Raw genomic sequence first — 7,625 nt, forward strand, 5'->3', positions numbered from 1 at the left:
TAAAATCAAGATGTCACAGGACTGTATTCTTTTCTGGAGGTTTTAAGGAAGAATCTGTTTACTTGATCATTAGGATTGTTAGCAGAATTCACTTTCTTGTGGTTGTAGGACTGAGGTCCCATGTCCTTGTTTGCTGTTGCCTGAGGATTCTGGAGGCTGTCTTACTCCATCTTCAGCAATGGTGGATTAAGTCCATCTTATGCTTCAAATCTCTCCTATGGCTTTTTTCATCACATTTTTCTGACTGACACTTGGCTCATGTGATTAGATTGTCCCCACATGGATAATGCATGAAACTCTCCCTATCTCAAGGTCTATAACCTTAATCACATTGCCAAGTCCCTTTTGCCATATAATGTAACATGTGCACAGGATCCAGGAATTAGGAGCTGGGCATTTTGGGGGGATCATTTTTCTGCCTACCACCGAGAGTAAACTGTTATTGTTATCTGATGCAATAGCCAAATAGAGTGAGAAATAAGAAACGGACCTAAGACTTGGTGATTGGAAGTCTAAGGTGCCCTTTGGGATAATTGCTTCCATGGAGTGATGAGGACAGAGGACAGCTTGCTGGGCTTAATGGAGGGTGAGGGTGGGCAGGAGGTGGTAGCAGAGTCATGCCATACGCAGAGCTCTGGGGTTATTGTTACTCGGAGGTAGCCAGAGTTCAGTACTTGTTTACAAAGTGCAGACCTCTCTCTCCAGTAGTTTGGTGACAAAGTGAAGGAAAACAGAAGCACACCTGAAGATTTCTCCCTGGAGAAATAGAAATGGAAGATGAACAGATGGGTGCCAGAGAAGGTAATTGAAGATAGCTGTTGAGGGTTTCTTTGGAGATGGAAAGGAGTAGGGCCAAGTCAAGTTGAAGGGTTGGCCTTAAAAGGGAGGAGCGGGGACTTCCCTGGTGGTCTAGTGGCTAAGACTCTGCACTGCCAATGTAGGGGGCCCAGGTTCGATCCCTGGTCAGGGAACTAGATCCCACATGTAGCAGCTAAGAATTCGCATGCCGTGACGAAGATCCTGCGTGCCAAAACTAAGACCCAGCGCAGCCAAATAAATAAATAAATATTAAAAAGGGGGGGGGGATCTTTGTACTTAATATACGAAGGAAGAAGAGGGTATATGAAAACAGTCATTTAAAAGCAAAAAAGAAAAGAGATGGAGATGATTATGTCAGAGAGGTGGTGATCTTTGAAGGAGGATTGTGGTTATTTGTGTATATCCATGAGGGGTGTGGAGGGGTGGGACTGGGGAGATAGGAGCTTGAACTGAAAAACTGCCAGAAGTTCCTGTTGTTTTTTTTTTGCAGTAGGCTTCCTTTTTTTTTTTTTTTTTCTTCCTGTTCCCCCATCACATGTGAGGCAGGTGATAGCCAACTCAAATCTCCCAAGTGTGCAACTGCAACAACCAGGTCAGACTGATTAAACTCTTAATTCTAATTCTAAATTTTTTAGGAAGAAACAATTTGACTAGTTTCTTTTAGTTCAGATGTTCGTTCTTAATCCAATCAGGCATGACTAAAAGGAGCCCATACCTCGGAGCATTTCACGGCAGTCATTTCCCAGAGGAGGTGATAAGGTAGTACCCCAGGAGCTTCAGTGCTGGTGGGATAGTTTTAACCAATATAGTGAAACCAGTAAGGATGGAAACAGCGGATGAATGGCTGATGGTTGTAATAACAACGATGATCATGATTAGATAACTACTGGAGCTGGGGTTTGGGGGTTTATCCTGAGGGTTTCTATGGATCACCGAATGGAAGAAAGCATGAGAGGCTATTTTTAAAAGGACTGTTTTAGGATATATATATATTATATATATATATATATATATAATATATATATATATAATTTTTTTTTTTTTTTTTAAGGAAAAAGGGGGAAAAAAAACACACCAGGGAAAAGAGGAGTTTGGAATGAGGACATGAAAAGGGAAGGCAGCCCACTTGACACCAGATATTTTTGGCTAACCTCCATGACCAAGGCAGAGATCTCTTCCCTGGAGGTGGGCAGTGCTCACCAAAGATGCTCAGTCACACCTGGGATGGAGCATTCCAGAAGCCAGGGTATAGTCTGCTAAGTTCAGAAAATCTGAACAGATTAAAATGATGCTAGGCATTAATGTGGCTTTGCTCAGTGAATTTCCTTCCTTCAATTAACAGGATTACTATCATTGTTATTAAATTAAATTATTTCATGTGTGAAGAAACCAATTTTCAAAAATCAAATTGCCTTACTGAGTGTTTTCTGGGCCAAAGTCATTGAAGACCAGAGTTCTAAAGATGATAACAAGGGACTTCCCTGGTGGTCCAGTGGGTAAGACTCCGTGCTCCCAATGCAAGGGGCCCGGGTTCGATCTGTGGTCAGGGAACTAGATCCCGCATGCGTGCCGCCACTAAGAGTCTGCATCCCACAACTAAGAAGTCCACATGCTGCAACTAAAAGATCCCTCATGCTGCAACAAAGAACCTGCGTGCCACAACTAAGACCTGGTGCAGCCAAAATAAATTACCAAAATTAAAAAAATAATAAAAAAATAAATATAAAAAAAAGTAAAGATGGTAACGAAAAGGCAACCCCAACATCCAGGTATGTAAACAAGATGATGGGAGACCCATGTACTGTACTCTGCACAACTACTGTGTTCCATTTTCATGGCATGTGTATCAAAGTCTACATGAATATTGAGGGCTCATCACTGTGGGTGTACCTGTTATGCTCCTCCTCGGAAACATAGTCACAAATGGGTTGAGACCCTTTCATAAATGAAGGGCAGGGAGGAAGCTCTAATTTTAGAAGTAATTCTACTTAAATATTTATGATGAGTTTCAAGTCACTGAGAATATTAGTTCTTAATGAGAACATCGATAGGTCTATAGCTCAAATGAGGTGAAAGCCACTACTAGCTTTGTAATGCATCAGCTTAAATGGTCCACTGACACAAGTCCACACTTGACTTTCTTCGTTATGCATTACCAAGGAGAAGAAATAAATCTCAGCATGAGGTTTGCTGGAGCGAAATAATTCACCTCAGTGGTATCTCTGCTACCCTAAATTTCATTCTTTCCTTGATGGCTGTATCAACACACACTGATCATCTTTGACTACAAAGTCAAGACTTGAATGGATTTAACTTCTTTTCATAGGAAACTTCTTAAGTGGAGACTTTTTGTGCCTAACACTTTATCGTCAATTGCTAAAGACGTTGCTTAACAGTGTTATAATTATGTATGAATTCAAAGCCAATTTAAGATCGAGTATCCATCTGGATATAGGTATGTTGTTAAGTATATATAGTTTGCCTTCAGTTGATAAGGAGAGTCTCGTCCATTGTTTTTACTTTTCATCATGCCTTTGAAGCCGAATCCGGCCTCTGTTCCCCAGCACCGAATTAAATCTCAGAGACAGAGTTTTGGACAAAGTAGAAAAGAATAGCTTTATTGCTTTGCTAGGCAAAGGGGTCCACAGCGAGCTAAAGCCCTCAAAACTCTGTCCCCCCACCTGGAGGGGGTAGTGAGGAGTTTTATAGTAATCGTTCAAAGAGGGCGTGGTCAGCTCGTGGTCATTCTTCTGATTGGTTGGTGGTGAGGTAAGTGGGAGGCAGCAGCATCATCCTTCCGGTTCCAACTGGTCTGGGGTCTACTTCTTGTGGGCAGCATACCGTTAACTTCTCCCACCTGGTGGGGCTTCTGTATCTGCACAACAGCTCAAAGATACTGTTATGTGTATCCCCTGAGGGGGAACCAGGACCTTGACCCAAGGCTGCACTGTTGTTCCTCTTGACTGCTCCCCCTTGTCTCTGCATCTCCTCCCTTCCTAATTAGCATCTGTTTGAACCTGCCTGTTGCAACTCAGGGGAGGTCAAGGAGGCTGAATGAAGCCTATTTCCTACAAACAAGAAATGGGTGTTCCCTTTTCTCCACACCCTCTCCAGCATTTATTGTTTCTAGATTTTTTGATGATGGCCATTCTGACCGGTGTGAGATGATATCTCATTGTAGTTTTTTTTTTTTTAAATTAATTAATTATTTATTTATTTATTTATTTTTGGCTGTGTTGGGTCTTGGTTTCTGTGCGAGGGCTTTCTCTACTTGCGGCAAGCGGGGGCCACTCTTCATTGCGGTGCGTGGGCCTCTCACTATCGTGGCCTCTTTTGTTGCGGAGCACAGGCTCCAGACACGCAGGCTCAGTAGTTGTGGCTCACGGGCCTAGTCGCTCCGCGGCATGTGAGATCTTCCCAGACCAGGGCTCGAACCCGTGTCCCCTGCATTAGCGGCAGATTCTCAACCACTGCACCACCAGGGAAGCCCGTCATTGTAGTTTTGATTTGCATTTCTCTAATGATTAATGATGTTGAGCATTCTTTCATGTGTTTGTTGGCAATCTGTATATCTTCTTTGGAGAAATGTCTATTTAGGTCTTCTGCCCATTTTTGGATTGAGTTGTTTGTTTTTTTGTTATTGAGCTGCATGAGCTGCTTGTAAATTTTGGAGATTAATCCTTTGCACTGTTGGTGGGAATGCAAATTGATACAGCCACTATGGAGAACGGTATGGAGGTTCCTTAAAAAACTAAAAATAGAATTACCATATGACCCAGCAATCCCACTACTGGGCATATACCCTGAGAAAACCATAATTCAAAAAGAGTCATGTACCAAAATGTTCACTGCAGCTCTATTTACAATAGCCAGGACATGGAAGCAACCTAAGTGTCCATCAACAGATGAATGGATAAAGAAGATGTGGCACATATATACAATGGAGTATTACTCAGCCATAAAAAGAAATGAAATTGAGTTATTTGTAGTGAGGTGGATGGACCTAGAGTCTGTCATACAGATGAAGTAAGTCAGAAAGAGAAAAACAAATACCATATGCTAACACATATATATGGAATCTAAGAAAAAAAAAAAGGTCATGAAGAACCTAAGGGTAAGACGGGAATAAAGACACAGACCTACTAGAGAATGGACTTGAGGATATGGGGAGGGGGAAGGGTAAGCTGTGACAAAGTGAGAGAGTGGTATGGACATATATACACTACCAAACGTAAAATAGATAGCTAGTGGGAAGCAACCGCATAGCACAGGGAGATCAGCTCGGTGCTTTGTGACCACCTGGAGGGGTGGGATAGGGAGGGTGGGAGGGAGGGAGACGCAAGAGGGAAGAGATATGGGAACATATGTATATGTATAACTGATTCACTTTGTTATAAAGCAGAAACTAACACACCATTGTAAAGCAGTTATACTCCAATAAAGATGTTAAAAAAAAAAAAAAATGGGGGACACAGAAAGGCTTTTGTGCCCAGGAGCCTATGAGCCTTTTGTGCACGGGGTCCTGCTTGGTATCACTCACGATTGATTTCATTTAAAGAAGACCATACAATTAATACTTGTTAAAAATAAGGACATTATACTTTCCTCCTCTTCTGACATTTTCGAGAACATCTCTGTCCAATAGAACTTCCTGTGATGCAGGAAATGCTCTATGTTTGTACTGCCCAGCACAGCCCCCATGAGCCACAGAGGGCTACTAAGCACTTGACATGTGACCAGTATTCCTGAGAACTAAATTATTAATTTTCTTTAAATGTGATTAATTTAAACTTCAATTTAAGTAGCCACATTTGGCTACTTAGCACTTGAAATGTGGCTAGTGTGACTGAAGAACTGAATTTTTAAATTTAAATTTAAATAGCCTCGTGTGGCTTTTGTCTTCCCCATTGGACAGGGCAGATGTAGAGTATTTTCATCATTGCAGGAAGTTTTATTAGACATTTTGGTTCTAGATATAAAGTTCTTCAAGAGCAGGGAGCGATTAGTTGTCTCTGTAACCCTCATTCCCTAAGGTGGTGTGAAGAACTCACTCATACATGCATTTATTGCCTGATCAACTCCTTAATAGGAAGGCCTGCTTCTTGAAGGGCCCATTTTTCATTTCTGGCCTTTGATTCATTATAAAATGTACTTCTAACTCTTGCAGTTCCTTGCTGCTTTAGGGTTGCTGCATTTCTCCTTCTCAGTTCTTACCCGGCTATTAGAGCTGGTTTCAGCCATGCAGTCGGATGCCTTTGCTGGTTTGCTCTGTCCCATTCCTGATAGAAGGAAGTAATGAATTAAAAACAAACAGACAAACAATTTATAAAAACAAGTGTAGTATGTTAATCAGAGTACATAAATTCAGAGTATGATTTAAAGAAAATCTAATATTTAGATACAGGGGGACCTCTCAGGACACTTTATATGTAATGAGTCCCTGCATAATCTAATTCTAATTTTTTGCAGGGCATGTTAATTAGAATGAAACCTCCCTGAATTAACATGGGTTTCACAATGTTTTTGTGCTTCAGGTCTTCAAGAAAGCTTGGTATTCAAAGTCCCTGAAAGATGTCTGACTAGCCTGTTATTTGCCCAGCACATAAAGTTTTCTCTCTGAAGATGGTTGAAATGTGCTTTTCTCCACACGGAGAGGGAAGTTTGAATGAAATGAGAGGGAATCATCACCCTCTGCTATGGCTACATGGACGCATGGATCAGATTCAATCACTGTTTTATAAGTGTGCTATGCACTGTAAAGCTGTGTTGAGTTAACATCTATAAGAAAGGGTATGAGTCTTTTAAAAGAGGTCATACTAGATCAGAGATCATGCTCAGAAACAAATTTACCAAAGGGGGTCAGTGAGAATAGCTCACTATACAGAGTGGTTTATAGCAAGGACTATACTGTTAGTAAGTCTGTTTGAATTTGAATCCCAGATTACTAGGGGTGTGACCTTGGACCAATTACTTTTTGTCTCTGTGCCTCAGTTTGGTCATCAATAAAATGAGGATGTTAGCAATACCTATACTATAGGGTCATGTGACAATTAAAAGAGTAAGTTCTCAAAAAAAAAAAAAGAACCCTATTTATTACTACTACTACAAACTACTATTATTATTATTACCTTCCAGCTACACTTGACAAGGAGTAGAGAGTCTTAGAACACATTAATTAGATTGAGTCAGAGAAACCACCAACTAAGAATGAACAGTTAGGCTGTTTATCACAGACTAGAGAAATCACGTTACTGCAATAAGCAAGGGGGAAAGAATCTGTAGAATCCTTTTCATGGCAGGAATACTTTTATGCATCCAGTTCATGTCTTGTCAGTGTCTTGCCAGTGTAATTCTCTTTGTAGTGGAAAGCCTTCCCATTGTGCATTCTGTGTGTGGTTGTCTCGTCTCCTCTGTTCTTCCTTTCCTCCCAACGTTATTTCCTGGATCAGGGATTGAGCTGAAGAGCTATACTGTAAATTCTAAGGTGGCAGCACACAGGTGATTTGTGGTACTGAGGGATTTCTGACTCCCTTTACTCTTCATAGCCAGGTTACATGAACACACTGGACTTATCCCCAGTTCCAGGCATAGGAGATCTGTAAGTGTCCTCAGACCCACACTTTAGGACTTGCTATGAGCTAATCTAACCCTTGTGATTTGCCTCCGTTTAGGAAATGGAAATTTCTGGTTTGTTGGTTTTAACCTAGTTCTCCTTCTTCCCAGCTCCCTGCATTGTAGCTTTGACCTTGATTTCTGAAATGCCTTCCTGGCAGAAGGCTTTCTTCCAAGAATTCAGTGACGGGGGT

At 41.3% G+C, this 7,625-nt stretch overlaps 1 non-coding gene across 1 annotated transcript; it reads left to right on the forward strand.

Moving 5' to 3' along the window:
* The first annotated feature begins 898 nt into the window (after positions 1–898).
* TRNAG-GCC (transfer RNA glycine (anticodon GCC)) lies at positions 899–971 on the forward strand. The gene has a single exon. It is a non-coding gene; the product is annotated as a tRNA-Gly (tRNA).
* The last annotated feature ends 6,654 nt before the right edge of the window (positions 972–7,625 follow it).

Source organism: Balaenoptera ricei, chromosome 4, assembly GCF_028023285.1.
Source record: "Balaenoptera ricei isolate mBalRic1 chromosome 4, mBalRic1.hap2, whole genome shotgun sequence".
NCBI classification, from domain to species: Eukaryota; Metazoa; Chordata; class Mammalia; order Artiodactyla; family Balaenopteridae; genus Balaenoptera; species Balaenoptera ricei.